This window comes from Schistocerca piceifrons, chromosome 3, assembly GCF_021461385.2.
Source record: "Schistocerca piceifrons isolate TAMUIC-IGC-003096 chromosome 3, iqSchPice1.1, whole genome shotgun sequence".
Lineage (NCBI taxonomy): Eukaryota > Metazoa > Arthropoda > Insecta > Orthoptera > Acrididae > Schistocerca > Schistocerca piceifrons.
This window is the reverse complement of record NC_060140.1, coordinates 543,900,334-543,919,958: the sequence shown is the minus strand read 5'-3', so window position 1 is coordinate 543,919,958 and position 19,625 is coordinate 543,900,334.

Sequence of the window (19,625 nt, the reverse complement as noted above, 5' to 3'; positions counted from 1 at the left end):
TCAATCCTGAGACTGGTTTGATGCAACTCTCCATGCTACCCTATCCTGTGCAAGCTTCTTCATCTCCCAGTACTTACTGCAACCTACATCCTTCTAAATCTGCTTAGTGTATTAATCTCTTGGTGTCCCTCTACGACTTTTACCCTCTACGCTGCGAAATTTGTGATCCCTTGAAGCCTCAGAACATGTCCTACCAACCGATCCCTTCTACTTGTCAAGTTGTGCCACAAATTCCTCGACAATTTTATTCAATACCTACTCATTAGTTACGTGATCTACCCATCTAATCTTCAGCATTCTTCTGTAGCACCACATTTCGAAAGCTTCTATTCTCTTCTTGTCCAAACTATTTATCGTCCATGTTTCATGCCCATACAAGGCTACACTCCATACAAATACTTTCAGAAACGACTTCCTGACGCATGAATCTGCACTTGATGTTAACAAATTTCTCTTCTTCAGAAACCCTTTCCTTGCCATTGCCAGTTTACATTTTATATCTTCTCTACTTCGACCATCATCAGTTATTTTCCTCCCCAGATAGCAAAACTCCTTTACTACTTTAAGAGTCTCATTTCCTAATCCAATTCCCTCAGCTTCACCCGACGTAATTAGACTACATTCCATTATCCTCTTTTTGCTTTAGTAGATGTTCATCTTATATCCTCCTTTCAAGACACTGTCCATTCCGTTCAACTTCTCTTCCAAGTCCTTTGCTCTCTCTGACAGAATTACAATGTCATCGGCGAACCTCAAAGATTTTATTTCTTCTCCATGGATTTTAATACCTACTCCGAAGTTTTCTTTTGTTTCCTTTAGTGCTTGCTCAATGTACAGATTGAATAACATCGGAGAGAGACTACAATCTTGTCTCACTCCCTTCCCAAACACTGCTTCCCATTCATGTCCATCGACTCTTATAACTGGCATCTGGATTCTATACAAATTGTAAATAGCCTTTCGCTCCCTGTATTTTACCCCGGCCACCTTTAGAATTTGATAGAGAGTATTCCAGTCAACATTGTCAAAAGCCTTCCCCAAGTCTACAAATGCCAGAAACGTAGGCTGGCCCTTCCTTAGTCTTTCCTCTAAGGTAAGTCGCAAGGTCAGTATTGCCTCACGTGTTCCAATATTTCTACGGGATCCAAGCTGATCCTCCCCAAGGTCAGCCTCCACCAGTTTTTACATTCGTCTGTAAAGAATTCGCGTTAGTATTTTGCAGCTGTGACTTATTAAACTGATAGTTCGGTAATTTTCACACCTGTCACCACCTGCTTTCTTTGGAATTTGAATTAATATATTCTTCTTGAAGTCTCCGGTTATTTCGCCTGTCTCATACATCTTTCACACCAGATGGTACAGTTTTGTCAGGACTGGCTCTCACAAGGCCGTCAGTAGTTCTAATGGAATGTTGTCTACTCCCGGGGCCTTGTTTCGGCTCACGTCTTTCAGTGATCTATCAAACTCTTCACGCAGTATCGTATCTCCCATTTCATCTACATCCTCTTCCATTTCCATAATATTGTCCTCAAGTGCATTGCCCTTGTATGTCCTCAAGTACATTGCCCTTGTATAGACCCTCTATATAATCCCTCCACCTTTCTGCTTTATTAACATACTTTGCACTTCCTGTCGATGTCGTTTTTGAGACGTTTGTATCCCTTTTTTCGTGCTTCATTTACTGCATTTTTATATTTTCTCCTTGCATCAATTAAATTCAGTATTACTTCTGCTACCGAAGGATTTCTACCAGCCCTCGTCTTTTTACCTACTAGGTCCTCTGCTGCCTTCACTACTTCATCTCTCAAAGCTACGCATTCTTCTTCTTCTGTAATTCTTTCCTCCATTCCTGTCAATTGTTCCCTTATGCTCTCCCTGAGACTCGTTATAACTTCTGGTTCTTTTAGTTTATCCAGATCCCATCTCCTTAAATTCCCACCTTTTTGCAGTTTCTTCAGTTTTAATCTACAGTTCATAACCTATACATTGTGGTCAGAGTCCACATCTGCCCCTGGAAATATCTTACAATTTAAAATCTGGTTCCTAAATCTCTGTCTTACCATTATGTAATCAGTCTGAAACTCGTCAGTATCTCCAGGCTTCTTTCTTGTATACAACCTTCTTTTATGATTCTTGAACCAAGTGTTAGCTATGATTAGGTTGTGCTCTGTGCAAAATTCTACCAGATGGCTTCCTCTTTCATATCTTAGCCGGAAGCCATATTCACCTACTACATTTCCTTCTCTCCCTTTTCCTACTACCGAATTCAAGTCACCTATGACTATTAAATTTTCGTCTCCCTTCACTATCTGAATAATTTCTTTCATTTCATCATACATTTCATCAATTTCTTCATCAACTGCGGAGGTAGTTGGCATATAAACGTGTACTACTGTATTAGGCTTGGGCTTCATGTCTATCTTGGCCACAATATTGCGTTCACTATGCTGTTTGTAGTAGCTTACTCGCAATCCTATTTTTTGTTCATTATTAAACCTACTCCTTCATGACACCTATTTGATTTTGTAATTATAGCCCTGTATTCACCTGACCAAAAGTCTTGTTCCTCCTGCCACCGAACTTCACTAATTCCCACTATATCTTACAATAACCTATCCATTTCCCTTTTTAAATTTTCTAACCTACCTGCCCGATTAAGGGCTCTGATATTCCTCGCTCCGATCCAGTTTCCTTTCTCCTGATAAATGGGTTACTGCATGTGATTTCTATGGCCCACGAAACGGTAGTTGCGTGAGGTAAGCGAGTGAAAATACTGAATTGAAAGAGCCCTCTTGGATGTTTGATTTCCTAGTCAATGTCACTACGTTTCGTCTGACAGGCTCGTTAGGAGAATAGCGATGTAACTGCTGCGCTGTGAGTTTGGAGAAAGTGTAGGTGTATGAAGATTTCCGGGAGTCACTGGACTAGATCATTCGAGATCATGGTGACTTATCTCATGGTAACAGTGGTGCATTCTGAAATAGTTTGATGAGGTTCAGATATAATTTGATGTGATGCAGATGTGTAATAGCGAATTGAAAGCAATATATACTACAAGTTGTATCTCGGGAATACAATATATTCAATGAACATTGATGACCAGGTCTGCGGCGCTGCAGTCATAGACTGTGCGGCTGGGCCCGGCGGAGGTTCGAGTCCTCCCTCGGGCATGGGTGTATGTGTTTGTCCTTAGGATAATTTAGGTTAAGTAGTGTGTAAGCTTAGGGACTGATGACCTTAGCAGTTGAGTCCCATAAGATTTCACACACATTTGAACATTTTTTTGATGACCAGTTTAGTACAGGATCAATCCCTGTCACCTTAACTTATTGAGCCGCTTCAAGATCAAATGACTTTAGTAATATGAAGATGATCATAAAATTAAAAACTCGTTGTCAGTGAGCCGAACCCCACCGCCAAGAACCGTGGACTAAGGTAGGGAGGAATGCGTGCGTAAGCGATACAGATAGCCGTACTGCAGATTCAACCAAAACGGAGGGGTACCATTTGGGAGGCCAGACAAACGTGTGGTTACTGATGAGGGTCAGCAGACTATTCAGTAGTTGCAAGGGTAGCAGTCGGAATGATTAAATGATCTGGCTTTGTCACATCGACCAAAACGGCCTTGCTGTGCTGGTACTGCGAACGGCTGAAAGTAAGGGGAAACTACAGCCGTAATTATTCCCGAGGGCATGTAGCTTTACTGTTTGGTAAAATAATGATGGCGTCTTCTTGGGTAAAATATACCGGAAGTAAAATAGTCCCCAGTCGGATCTCCGGAATGGCACTTCTCAGGAGGACGTCGTTATCAGGAGAAACAAAACTGGCTTTCAATTGATAGGAGCGTTGAATGTCAGATCCCTTAATCCGGCAAGTAGGTTAGAAAATTTGTAAAGTGAAATGGATACGTTCAAGTTAGATAAAGTGTAAATTACTGAAGTTCAGTGGCAGGAGGAAGAAGACTTCCGGTCAAATGAATACAGGGTAATAAACACAGAATCAAACAACAGTAATAGAGCAAATGATTTAATAATGAATAAAAAAAAGGAGCACGGGTAAGCCACCACGTACAGCATAGTGAACGCGTTATTGTAGCCAAGGTAGATACACTCCTGGAAATTGAAATAAGAACACCGTGAATTCATTGTCCCAGGAAGGGGAAACTTTATTGACACATTCCTGGGGTCAGATACATCACATGATCACACTGACAGAACCACAGGCACATAGACACAGGCAACAGAGCATGCGCAATGTCGGCACTAGTACAGTGTATATCCACCTTTCGCAGCAATGCAGGCTGCTATTCTCCCATGGAGATGATCGTAGAGATGCTGGATGTAGTCCTGTGGAACGGCTTGCCATGCCATTTCCACCTGGCGCCTCAGTTGGACCAGCGTTCGTGCTGGACGTGCAGACCGCGTGAGACGACGCTTCATCCAGTCCCAAACATGCTCAATGGGGGACAGATCCGGGATCTTGCTGGCCAGGGTAGTTGACTTACACCTTCTAGAGCACGTTGGGTGGCACGGGATACATGCGGACGTGCATTGTCCTGTTGGAACAGCAAGTTCCCTTGCCGGTCTAGGAATGGTAGAACGATGGGTTCGATGACGGTTTGGATGTACCGTGCACTATTCAGTGTCCCCTCGACGATCACCAGTGGTGTACGGCCTGTGTAGGAGATCGCTCCCCACACCATGATGCCGGGTGTTGGCCCTGTGTGCCTCGGTCGTATGCAGTCCTGATTGTGGCGCTCACCTGCACGGCGCCAAACACGCATACGACCATCATTGGCACCAAGGCAGAAACGACTCTCATCGCTGAAGACGACACGTCTCCATTCGTCCCTCCATTCACGCCTGTCGCGACACCACTGGAGGCGGGCTGCACGATGTTGGGGCGTGAGCGGAAGACGGCCTAACGGTGTGCGGGACCGTAGCCCAGCTTCATGGAGACGGTTGCGAATGGTCCTCGCCGATACCCCAGGAGCAACAGTGTCCCTAATTTGCTGGGAAGTGGCGGTGCGGTCCCCTACGGCACTGCGTAGGATCCTACGGTCTTGGCGTGCATCCGTGCGTCGCTGCGGTCCGGTCCCAGGTCGACGGGCACGTGCACCTTCCGCCGACCACTGGCGACAACATCGATGTACTGTGGAGACCTCACGCCCCACGTGTTGAGCAATTCGGCGGTACGTCCACCCGGCCTCCCGCATGCCCACTATACGCCCTCGCTCAAAGTCCGTCAACTGCACATACGGTTCAAGTCCACGCTGTCGCGGCATGCTACCAGTGTTAAAGACTGCGATGGAGCTCCGTATGCCACGGCAAACTGGCTGACACTGACTGCGGCGGTGCACAAATGCTGCGCAGCTAGCGCCATTCGACGGCCAACACCGCGGTTCCTGGTGTGTCCGCTGTGCCGTGCGTGTGATCATTGCTTGTACAGCCCTCTCGCAGTGTCCGGAGCAAGTATGGTGGGTCTGACACACCGGTGTCAATGTGTTCTTTTTTCCATTTCCAGGAGTGTACTAACCCCACGCCTACCACTGTAGTACAAGTTTATGTCACAATTAGCTGCGCATATGATTAAGAGATTGAAGAAATATATGATGCGATAAAAGAAATTATTAACATACTTAAGGGAGACGAAAGTATAGTAGTCATGGGGGTCTGGAATACGATTAAAGGAGAAGGAAAATTAGTAGGTGAATAAGGAATGGAGGTAAGATATGAAAGGGGAAAGCGCCTAGTAGAATTTTGCACATATACAAATTTATCACGGCTAACACTCGGGTTAAGAACAATGAAAGAAGGCTGTATACATGGAAGAGGCCAGGAAACACCGGAAAGTCTGAGATACATTATATAATCGTAAGACAGAGGTTTAGGATCCAGGTTTTAAATAGTACGACATTTCCAGGGGCAGTAGTGGACTGTGACCACAATTTATTGGTTATGTACTGTAGATTAAAACTGAAGGAACTGCAGAAAGGTAGGAGTTTAAGGAGATAGGATCTGAATAAACTGAAAGAAACGGAGATTATAGAGAGTTTCAGAGTTGGCGAAAGACTGAAAACAATAGGGGAAAGAAATACGGTAGAAGAAGAATGGGTAGCTTCAGATATGAAATAGTGAAGGCAGCAGAGGATCAAGTAAGTAAAATGAAGAGGGCTATTAGAAATCCTCGTGTAACAGAAGAGATATTGAATTTAATTAATGAAAGGAGATAATAAAAAATGCAGTAACTGAAGCAGGCGTAAAGAAATATGAACGTCTCAAAAATGAGAACGACAGGTAGTGCTAAATGGCTGAGCAGGGATGGCTACATGACCAATGTGAGGATATAGAAGCATGTATCACTAGGGGTAAAATTGATACAGCCTTCAGGAAAATTAAAGAGACATTTGGAGGAATGAGAACACTTGTATGAAAGTCAAGAGATGAGATGGACAACCCGTCCTAACCAAAGAAGGGAAAGCAGAAAGGTGGAAGGGCGATGATCATGAGGACAAAATTATGTAAATGGAAGAGGAGGTAGATGAAGATGAGATGGGAGATTTGATACTGCGTGCAGAATTTGACAAATCACTGAAAGACAGAAAGAAAAGACGAAACAAGACCGCGGGAGTAGACAACATACCACTAGAACTACTGATAGTCTTGGGAGAGCCAGCGATGACAAAACTCTACCATTTGGTGAGCAAGATATCTGAGACAGGCTAAATACCCTCAGACTTCAAGAGGAATATAATAATTCCAATCTGAAAGAAATCATGTGTTGACAGGTGTGAAAATTACCGAACTATCAGTTTAATAAGTCACGGTTGCAAAATACTAAAACGAAGTCTCTGCAGATAAATGGAAACACTGGTAGAAGCCGACATCGAGGAAGATCTGTTTGGTTTCCGTAGAAATGTCGAACACGCGAGGCAGTACTCAACCTACCAATTATCATAGAAGATAGGTTAAGGAAAGGTAAACCTATCATTTCTAGCTTTTGTTGACTTAGAGAAAGCATTTGACAATATTGTCTAGAATATTCTCTTTCAAATTATGAATGTGGCAGGGATAAAATACAGCGAGTGAAAGGGTATTTACTATTTGTACAGTAACCTGATGGCAGTTATAAAAGTCGAGGGACGTCAAAGGGGAGCAGTGGTTTAGAAGGATGTGAGACAGGGTTGCAGCGTATCCACTACGATATTCAGTTTGTATATTGAGCAATCAATGAAGGAGAGAAAAATCTGGAGTAGGTATTAAAATCTTTGGTGAAGAATTAAAAACTTTGAGGTTTGCAGACGACATTGTAGTTGTGTCAGAAACAGCAAACGACCTGGAAGAGCTGCTGAACGGAATGGACTATGTCTTGAAAGGAGGATATACAGGGTGTTTCAACAATGACCGGTATATTTGAAACGGCAATAAAAACTAAACGAGCAGCGATAGAAATACACCGTTTGTTGCAATATGCTTGGGACAACAGTACAATTTTCAGGCAGACAAACTTTCGAAATTACAGTAGTTACAATTTTCAACAACAGATGGCGCTGCAAGTGATGTGAAAGATATAGAAGACAACGCAGTCTGTGGGTGCGCCATTCTGTACGTCGTCTTTCTGCTGTAAGCGTGTGCTGTTCAGAACGTGCAAGTGTGCTGTAGACAACATGGTTTATTCCTTAGAACTGAGGATTTTTCTGGTGTTGGAATTCCACCGCCTAGAACACAGTGTTGTTGCAACAAGACGAAGTTTTCAACGAAGGTTTAATGTAACCAAAGGACCGAAAAGCGATACAATATAGGATCTGTTTGAAAAATTTCAACGGGCTGGGAACGTGACGGATGAACGAGCTGGAAAGGTAGGGCGACCGTGTACGGCAACCACAGAGGGCAACGCACAGCTAGTGCAGCAGGTGATCCAACAGCGACCTCGGGTTTCCATTTGCCGTGTTGCAGCTGCGGTCCAAATGACGCCAACGTCCACGTATCGTCTCATGCGCCAGAGTTTACACCTCTATCCATACAAAATACATACATAAGTAATAAATGAGTTTTGCTCTTTGGGGAGCAAAGTAACTGATGATGGTCGAAGTAGATAGGATATAAAATGTAGACAGGCAATGGAAACGAAAGCGTTTCTGAAGAAGAGAAGTTTGTTAACATCGAGTATTGATTTAAGTGTCAAGTAGTCTTTTCTAAAAAAGGTCTTTGTATGAAGTGCAGCCGTGAGTAGATGTGAAATATGGGCGATAAATAGATTAGACAAGAAGAGAATTGAAACTTTCATAATGTGGTGCTACAGAAGAATGCTGAAGATTACATTGGTAGAGCACGTAACTAATGAGGAGGTACTAAATAGAATTTGGGAGAAGAGGAAATTTTGGCACAACCCGACTAAATGAAGGGGCCATTTGGTTGGACACTTTCTGCGGCATCATGGGATCACCAATTTAGTATTGGAGGGCAGAGTGGAGGGTAAAAATTGTAGAGGGAGACCAAGAGGTGAATACACTAAGCAGATTGAGAAGGATTTTGGTTGTCGTAAGTACTTAGAAATGAAACTCTCAAAGGGTAGCTTAGCATGGAAAGCTGTATCGAACCTGTCTTTGGTCTGAAAACCACAACAACAACAAGGTCCACTGCATCTGGTGGCCATTAATCGAAGTCGCTTACACGGACCTGTGTAAAGCTTTGTTGCCTGTACTGGAGGATGACCATATGCCAAAGGCTGTCAATCCCAAGGAGAGGCTTCTTGTGTTGTTGTTACATGAGCAATTTCATACACTGTTCTTTGCTGTAACACATCGAAGTAACGTGTGACTACAGCTGTGTACACAGCTTTACATTTTGTTTCCTCATCATGACTTCGTGGTCTGTGTCGGGTACTAAACGAGAGTAACACGTTTTCATCCACTGACTCTCACAGAAAGCTGGACACCCCAAGGCGTACACTATACTGCTCCGACAACACACAGGATAGTTGAAATAAAAGACAGAGATGTGGTTTCCTATTGACAAAACTGTGGAACGCATCACAGTACATAGAAATGGAAGCGTTTACTATGTTATGGAGCGTTTTCTAACAGCTGTCTACAGGTGTGACCCAAAATTTATCAACAACCACATTATAGATTTTTATAAAGTGCTCTTAGCTAAAGAAAATTGTGCTACCATCTTAGGGACTGCAATATACAACTACAGAACGTATTACATGTTAGACCCTGTGCAAAAGTGTTCGGGTTTTTAAGCTTTAACAAACAGTATTTACAATGTGCTTCTCTGTACTCTCCACCAATCACAATCGTGCGGTGTCTGCATTTGGCAGTCATCCACGGTACACAGTCTGTTCCAGCCATGCTACAGCTGTACACGAAAAATGACTGTTTTCCTAGTTCCCGGTGATTCCATGTCAACTTTTTCTCGTATTCCTCCCATTCCCAGGTGCACCTAGTAGACATGTAAGTACTCCCTCATTCTCTATCAATTTTCATGTGTTTTGGCGTATTCTCCCTCAGTCATACGTATTTTGCCATCAGTGTTCCTAATTTCACCGGTTTTATGTCGCTTCTGCTCATGTAGTCATGACGTCACTTCTCGCCACGTATTCATAAACTGCTCATAAATGTAGTACAGTTGTCAACACCTAGCGCAACTGCGCTATTTTTCTGTACATGTGTGCGACCAGTATATTGGAAATCACACTGCTTATGTGAAGAACGGTGCAACCTTAGGTCTGTGTGTTTATCTTCGGAGATCATTTCTCTCTTCCCAGTAACTTCTTGGCATGGAATCGAAACACCCCAGCAATACTACAGAATTGACAATACACGTGATTTACGTAAAATGTTTCAAACTCCGTCCGTCTGGAGCTCCATTATGCATAATCCATACGTTTCTTCTTACTTTTAATAGTCTGTTATATCAGCACAACACACTCAAATATATGAGGCTCGTATCTGCTATACGCTACTAAGAAGTGCTAAACTCCTCAGCGTGTAGGCAACTAAAGATCGCGTATGACGTAGCACTAAAGACGAACTCTGGAGACCGAATGGGCTGCTCTTTCCGAGATAGAGTGTGGGGTGCTGCTTTTGTTAGTATTCGTTTGTTGACATGGTAATCATCAAAGGTTTTGGTGAGATCCTTCAACCTCTCAATTTATCCTACGAATGCAAGGAGTCTTTGGGACTTCCATACACATAAGGGGAGATGACAAATCGTAATAGAATGTTAACGAATTTATAAAGTCTTTCTGCTAAGGAGTCCTCTTTGCTGATGGCCATTTTCTACAATAAGAAACAGTACTTGTGCCATGTGATGCAGACAGTGTAACAGCATTCGTTGTAATGTTCCACTCAGACTAATGTAGGAGGTGGTTTGGCAAAAATATAGGAATTTAGACCCATGCTGCAGTGTCATTGTCTGACAGCATCACGACATCGATGTGACGAGATGATTTGTTCACGTGATACTCGTCGCAGTGCTAGTTTGGACCTTGAGTAACTAAGTAAAATTTGTTGTAAATACGGAAAACGGCGTAAAATTTGCGAAGTTCATGGGGAATAAATTAAATCTATGAAACAACAAGAATAATGTGGTGGGATGATGGTATGTGCATGCTTCCCTAGGTGTATGAAAAGCATTCCTCTCCCTCACCAGTGGTATTGCCAACTGGTGGTGCATACTAGATGTGGTCTATGGATTTCAGGGGGGAAACCACATTAGGTGGCTGTCAGACACTGATTATTTGTTTCTTTTTGGATGGGAAAAATTAATAAGAACTTAATAAAATTTTGACATCATTTCAAGCATATTTCTAACAGTTTTTGTGAATTTTTTGATTAATATCAGGCAAAAATAACAAAGTTAAGCTGTGATGTCCGCTGAAGGTTGTGAGTACAGTTCTCCAACTGCGTGCAGTGTAGCCATTCCGTTTCTCATCTGAAATCAAATAGGTTTTCATTTTACATTAATAACTTATTTTCTTGGAGTATGAATTTCAAATCAGGTGAAAATGATGAAAATTAAAAATTTTGCAGGCGTTGGAACAATTTACTTCGATTTTCACGATTTTTTGTTTAATTATGCAAAGAAAATTGTCCTTAAATTCATGATATAATTTCACCAGTTGGTTCATACAATTCGTAATTGTACAAAGAATCTTACTATCAATTTTCATAATGACCGTTCAGTACTTATTGAGTTAGACTCCACGCAAATGTGAAAAAAGTCATTTCGAGATAAACGCATTTGAAAATTAAATTCTCGGAAACTGGAAATACAAGGAAGTTAACAATAATCCAAAATGCTTACCAAGTAAATTGCGATTCCAGCACTATATAGTAATTGGTCTTCTTGCTCATGGGCCTCGTTTTCGGCTTGCAGCAGTGCTTTCCGTGTTTTCCGACCTTCCTTCGATTCCAATGAACTACGTCGATTCTGCCGGCTAACGCGTTGGTTATTCATTTGTTCGGCATAATTGAAGCATTGGTGCCTGCTACTATTAACGCCTCGTTCATGACCATCAGAAGAGATGAATTTCCTTCATTGAATAAGCCCGCTGGTAAATACGATGCCAGTTCTACGTCTTTTAGTTCGGAGTACAAGTATTTAGGAGCTAATCGCCAATTAGTGGAATTAAAACTTTCATTCGCATTTTGTGTGTGGGCACCTAAACATCTCTCCAGTAACTCATCGTTGGTAAATCTTCGTATAATGAAAGAATTTCCTTACGTGCGCCGGGGTGCAATGGAGTAGGGTGCGGTTCGCGTTCCCCTCCAAGGGCTGTTTGTTTCTGCCACTCGCACCAGCTGTCTTCTCCCTATGGCCAATACCTGTGTCGAGGATTTTCATCCGTGGAAATCACGTGATAGTATGTCGCTATAATTGCTTTTTTCATGTCTGGTACGCTTTCTATAAGTCTTCGAATCGCTAGTCCATAGCAAGTGCTGGTCTTTTTCACTAATGACTCTGTGCGTTTCCCTGTCCCACGAAGCTTTTTAGTTTTTCGAATGTTTCGAATTCGAGTCCCCATTCTCTTCTGGACGTGACCTATGTAACAGATGTGCACTCGGTTCCATGCCCATAAAATCTAAACGAATGCGAATTTCGCTTTGAAATTTTGACAGCGTATTCTTGGATAGTTAAGCTAACGATTTATGCAATAAAAATTCGGGTTTTTAGAACCTTCTAATATGATTTCCCCCCTTAAGCCCGTAATTTATCTTCGCAGACAAAATGCGTGTTGGCGACAGTAGAAACCTTCTGCAATCGGCTTCAAATGTCGGTTCTTGTTCGTTGCAAAGTACATTGTATTCCCTCTAGTGATTCCCAGTTGAGTTCTCGAAGCATCGGCTCACTAATCTGTCGGGAGCCAACAGGATTGCTTCTATAGGTCTGAATTCTCAGGAAAATCTATTTCTGCAGAGTCATAGGCATTTGCGATATGGCAATCAGTAGATCGGTATTTTGCTATTTCTCTCTGGTTCAGTCTTTCTGGGATCTTTCGAAAACACGTATCGGAACATTTCTGTTTGCAGGATAGATGAGGGGAAGAATATTGTTCAACACACTGGTATTTATCCCTGCAACATTTAAGAGCCTAGTCCTTCTGAGAACGATAGGACAACTTATGCGAGTCTGGAATCACTAACAGAAGTACGGCATCGCGAGCAGTGGGTTGCCGGTCGGGAGCGGTAGTTCTAACATGGGGGCGGAGGTTTGCGACCTGGTGGTGGCGGTTGCACCTGTTCACATGCAACCCGTTGGCACGGGCGTGGTAGGACAGAGGAAACAAGAGGATGGAGAAGAGAGTGAAACATGCTACTGCTCCCATAGACGGAAGGTCGCAGCAGGATTAGTTCGGGAGCGGTATACCAGAATTCTGAGTGACTTACTTCCACGAGCAGGACAACACAACGGACATGACGCAACTAGCGTTGGGTGTCTTCAGCTATTTGACGACGGTTATCGACCATTTTGGTATCCGGGGAAGTGGTTACCTTCTCTATGAGATGCCTCCAGAGACGTCATGGAAACACATTAACCAGTTACATGACGAGTGTAATCTGACTGCAACAAAAAGTTTACTCACCATGATAGGGGACTCTTATGATCCACTTAATTAATCGGTCAACCAATGTCATAACAATTAAGTGCAGTCGGACAGGTGGACGCGAGGACGAGAGTTAGAGTTGAAATCAGGTGTTTTTTTATTGCAGCGAGATCATATAATGGAATTTCAATCTCCCACCTGCACAGAGAGAGATGATCATCGTAATTAAGTCAGCTATATTACAACATTTAGGAAGTGATACATAGTATAAATTCGATATTTAAAACCTCTTTGTGCTACTATCTTGGGAGAGTTCGTAGTTGACGTCGATTTGGTTACTTTAAGAGTATTCGAAAGTGAAGAGGCATTGTCAGAGGTCACAGGGTCATAGCACTCCGTCATGATCCTGAAATGAGTTTGAAATTCTAGCTCTGTGTTGCAGGACGTGGTAGTTATTAAACTGATAAGAAGAGATTTTTCTGATGACAATACGTAGAGAAAATATAGCACAATCCGTGGTGTTGTAGAGGATTTCCACAACAAGTAACGATGCATTGTCAGAGGCATTGTCAGAGGTACAGGGTCATAGCACTCAGTCATGATCCTGAAATGAGTTTGAAATTCTAGCTCTGTGTAGCAGGACGTGGTAGATATTAAACTGATAAGAAGAGGTTTTTCTGATGACAATACGTAGAGGAAATATAGCAGAATCCGTGGTGTTGTAGAGGATTTCCACAACAGGTAACGGTGCCTTAGCGACGTAAAAACGTGTTTATGGATTGAATTTGAAAATAACTAGTATAAAAGAGAGGAATCTACATTTTGCGTTAGTAATTCGGAATGTCTTGACAACAACATGTCCATTTTGGATTTTTGGATTGGGTAAAGAAGATTTTGGAAACTGAGGTCTACGTCACGGATGGAGCAGCAGTTAGCCCAAGTCACACTTGCTTATCTCGCATTGTGCCAGCAGCAGGAGTAGGGTACGAGGCTCCAGTCGACTGGAAACTGCGGCTTAGCCTGTCGTGAGAGGCAGTTAAAAGGAAATCGCCGGCTCGCGGGCTCTTGCTTTCAGCCACAGGAAAAAGTCTCGCCGGCCGGAGAGGCCGAGCAGTTCTAGCCGCTACAGTCTGGAACTTTGCGGCCCTACGGTCGCAGGTTCGAATCCTGCCTCGGGCATGGATGTGTGTGATGTCCTTAGGTTAGGTACGTTTAAGTAGTTCTAAGTTCTAGGGGACTGATGACCTCAGAAGTTAAGTCCCATAGTGCTAAGAGCCATTTTGAACCATTTTTTGAAAAAGTTTCGTCGGCGGTGCCCACTGCATGACTGGATAACCAAGTAACTAGCATGCTGTGTATGTGGCTAGAGAAGCAGGCGTGTGTGTTGCATGGGAAGTTTCAGTATGACGAGTATTTGCACTGGAAGATTACTCGCCCCTCCCCCTCCATGTAAATTGATTAGTTGACTACTTCGTGACGTACTCCCACCTCTTAACGTCTGGCAGAGCCAGTGTGTGGATGCTGGGGATGGTGTGGCTGTCGGTGTGGCTGATGTGGGTGCAGGTCTCTACCAACCTACGCGTGCACGCCCGTCCGGAAGTCGGTGAATGTGTGTGATTGCAAGATTTTTTCTCACCGTATATGTTTAGTTTAGGGTGGAAACGTAGTGGTGGTGGAGGGTTCTTCTGTTGTCAAACAATCCGTGTTTACAAAACCTTTTATATATTTAGTCCTACGATCTACTCCTAGCGGAAACTTATTAACTTTATTTACAAAATTTATGCTTGTGATTCTCAAATGTTGAAGATTTATTTTTTTCTTTACGACGAAGAATCATCGCAAGTGGTGGTGACTGATTTAAGTGATCTATTTGAGTCTGTATTTTGTTAAACAATTAATTTGATCGGCTAGTGCAAATGGACGATCTCCCGACACATTTTATATCACTACGCCCCCACCTTTCGTGTCTTCAGAGTGAGCCAATAGGAGCATTGTATTCAGAGGAGGAATGAAAACCTCCTTCTGCGTGTTTGGACACATGGATTCACAAACAAATAGGAAGTGGCCACTTATGGAGACAGAGACAGGAAGAAGGTCTGGAATTCCTTGATCAAAGCATTGCCACCACCTGATGGTTTCTTCGGGTTAACGAGATCTAAGAAGGTGGCCATCCGGTCTGTGGTCAGTGATGTCGAGCATTGTGATCTTTATTTAGCATACTGCACGGTGTTTGACCTCTGTGGTGGCGCCTGGACGACAGACGAAAATGAGCGGCTAATATACCGCACTTCATGCCATTCCTTGGTGCTTACAGTTATTATGTCATGCTAGGTGGAGGCAGGCGTGTGCTGTACGTAAGTGGAGGAAGCCTGTGTCATGCAAACAGATTAAATAAAAAATATGCAGCGATATATTATTATTAATATCATTTATATGAATCTCGTGTCGTGAGATCGTTCCTCTACAGTGAAGGCTATGACTTCTTCCCGCCAATTTCGAAATGGTGGAGGGAAAGGGGAGGGGGATTGAGGGATCAGAGGGGAGTGCTAGGGCTTCCTCATAGGAAGAGGGGTTACATAACTCATCAATTTAATTAATTAGTCAATTATCTTTTATATAAATACATATCTAAAATTATGCTCAACAGCTGGTTCGTCAGCTCATACGCAATAGAAATATCTCACACCTTGAAACTACGCACCTTTCGTACAGTATCTACGGCGTCATAGCTGTTACGGTTACGAAACTTACTAAACCAGATAAGAAGGCTTGGAGAGCGTTTCTACTAGAAAAAGCATATAAGCAGTTTTTAGCATCTCACATAGACAATAAATTGACGTCATTTAGTTCCAGTATGATGGACGAAGAGGAATAATGGTCAAAGTTTAAACAGATTATAAATCGTTCTCTTGACAACTATGTGCCAAATACGTGGACAGAAAAGACCTATTGTGGTTTAACAACGAAATTAGGACAATGCTGAGACAGCAGAGGATAATTCACTGTCGGTTCAAAAGCATGTGAAGATTGCCCTAAGGAAGGTGAATAGTCGACATCGGTTTTTTGGGAGAGTTTTAGGATAGTGTGGTTGACATCTAAAGGAGACGGTATATAGGACACCAGTGCGACCGATTCTTGAGTACTGCTCAAGTATTTGAGATATGCATCAGGTCGAATTAGACATCAAGAAATTTAGAGTCGGGGTGACAGGTATGTTACCGTCTGGTTCTAACAACACGCAAGTGTTATGGTGATGCTTCGGCACCTGAATTGCGAACCCCTTGAGGTAAGGCACGTTATTTTGGAGGAACAGTATAGAGAAAATTTAGAAAAATGGTACTTTAAGCAGACCGCGGAACTATCCTTCTTCCACCAACATAGGCTCCGCGTAAGGATTGGGAATGTAGGAGATATTTGGGCTCATACGGAAGCTTATAGATAGTATTCTTTCTCGCCTTATTTGCGACTTGAACAGCAAAGAAAATGAGTAGTAGTGGTACAAAGTATCCTCCACTGCGCACCGCACAGTGGCTCGTGGAATATTCATGAAGGTGTAGATGTAGACTTCCCAAGCCATCGCCTTCGGATTCGTCTAGAGCAGGGCTGCCAAGGCCATGCCGTTTGGATTAGCTGTGTATGCCAGAATATATGAAGTAACAAGTTAATTCATACTCGTAGAAAATACCTTGCTGAAAGCACCTACAAGAGCAAAGGGCTAATGGGATAAATTGTCATAAAGGTTACAAAATATCAAGAGGCATACTAGTTTTTAATATTTTTCCATGGTTGCTCTCTAACTACAATATCAAACACTGTTAAAAAAAACAATGAAAAAATTAAAATAATTTTTGTTCTTTAGAACTGTCGACTCGCTAAGAAATTCTTTCATGGACGCGTAAGTACTACGCATAACAGAAAAACTACAATATCCAGGCTCGAAAGTCCATGGTCCATTTCATGCTTGTGTCGATTCCTTGAGTATCCCTTACAGAGCTGAGGTGCGCCAGGTTCCCCGGAGATCGTCTACCTCATCAGATCATTTTTTTTACTGTGATTTGTACCACCCTCGTGATCCTGGTGGTTAAGCCAGGAATCCCCGTTTCCAATGGGGCAACGTCCCACCGTCGCATTGCACAGTGGTCATTGAAACATTCACAGAGCATACGCACGACTGTCGGGGCTCACCAGTCCCCAGAAAATTCAGATTTGCCAGACCCGCACACGATCAACAAATACTGAGATCCCTGAGGTGCATGCCATTCATAATGACCCGGGGTGGGAGATTTGTGGCCTTATCCAGATTCCCACGGACGCGACCAGCATTACCTCCCTCATCTGCATTTACATATAGTGTTGGTCACTACACTGTGATACATTCAGTGATAACATCTGTGGACGTATATTGCACTGACGAATGTTGGACACAAACGTTCATAGACCGACAGACCGTTATAAATTGGTTAGAGGCTCGCTTAGAAACACGTGAAGTTATCATAAAGTCGTGAATCCACAAAACCAGATATCCCGAGCGGCTGAGTGATCAAAGTGTAAAATGCACATCAGGCTATTCATACTCTTCCTAATACTGCTGTTTAGGTATAACTCACACTAATCTTTATGTTGCAGACCAATCTTATTCGAAGAAAATAAATACTGGTGTTTTCTTCTTTTTTTTTAAGGCAAAACGCTGGTCATAACTTTGTTCTGTTTTAAATTACGTTGAACCTCTATAAGACTGTCTATCATCGCAATCGGAAGAAATTGTCGCGTTTCGTTTTCTGTGATGAAGTACCACATACTACTTTTTGAACAAATTAAAATATCCTGCTTTCTGTAAGTCACATAGGGCACCATTTGTAATACAAGAGGAACCATAAATTTCTGTTTCACATTAAGTTTCCATAGTTATCAGCTGACAGGTATATTTATTTATTTGGATGACACACATTGGATTCATATGTATTTATTTGTTTGTTTGATAATTCTCTGATTTATTTTCGTTTGCTGTGGAGTATAGCTATAATTAGAAGCATACGGTATATAGTCGCTTATATCCTTAAAGTGAGCACAGTTCCCTATGAAGGCCGATGTTATTACTGCTTTTATTCTTCTGTCTGAAGTACAAAGTAAATCTTAACAAGCGACTTTCGTTTTGTAGCTGTGCACAAGTTAGCACATCTGACAAATGGAAGAAGTATAGATGAATTTACAGACGAGGAACTTTTACTCACTAGAAAATTCGCCACTACTGTCCATCCTTATATAATGAATTGATACGCTTTCACAATAAAATGAGTACCTCACCTACACTCACTGTTCTGTTGAAATGGATCGAACTTAGCCATGCACTGCGGAACGAAATCTTATTTGAGTCGCAAAATATTACAATGTGTCGTGAAGTATATCTGTGAGTCATGATATAAAATCTATTCGGTATGTTAAAGTTAAACCCTAATTACAGCTAATTTTCATTTTGTACGTGTATTTCATTTAAGTTGGTTTCTGTTCACCTATTTTGCAAAACTAATTCTATTTTGTATCACACTGGAACGAATGATATAAATAGCTGCAGTGGTACAATTACAGTCTTCATTTGTTAACAGCATGAGTAAATATATTCGTTATGGAACAGTGTATCGCAAATCAGAATATCAAGCTTATGTTGCTAGCCACTGGAGGTAATTGTGACCTATATTTCAGGTCGTGAGTGTGATTCATTGCAAATCGTCACATCATGGAGGCCTCAAATCCAGCGCTTGATTGTTGAAAATGTGTTTGCCTAAAAATGCGACGCATTGCATTTACTGCGGGGATGAATGAAATAAAGCTTTGAATGACCGAAGCAACAAGTGAGTGTCGGCGTGTCATAACAGAAGTAATTCCAGAAGCATAAGTCTTATTACAGCATATGTGTTTTCAGTTTATTTATGATTCTTCCAGAGGGAACGCGATTATTCGACATCTTTCATCTAATTATTATGCCTTTGCTTTAGTATCAAAGAGGTATCCGTGAAATTGAAAGACTTACGTTGATATGAGACAATAAAAATAGTGTCAAGATACAGAAGTTGGGTCTTTTACGTAACTAATGTGCATTACGTATTCGGGCACTGATCGTCATTACTAAAATCGCATCAGCTGCATGGTCTGCGCAATACAGTTAAATATTACTTTTCTGCTCCCGTCAAATAATGTACATCAATTAATGTACACAAGATTCATGACTCATCTGATTGTTATTTAACTTTTTGAAGAAACAATGGTATGAAGTACTTCTGAGGGGACAGATGAGAAGATATATAATCTCTGGCAATACCGAAAAGCCAAAGAAACTGGTACACCTGGCTAATACCGTATAGGGCCCCCGCAAGCACGCAAAAGTAACGCCACACGACGTAGCATGGAGTCGACTAATGCCTGAAGTAGTGCTGGAGGGAACTGATACCATGAATCCTGATGGTCTGTCCATAAAACCGTAAGAGTACGAGGGTGTGGAGATCTCTTCTGAACAGCACATTGCAAGGCATCCCAGATATATGCTCAATAATGTTAATGACTGGGGAGTTTGTTGG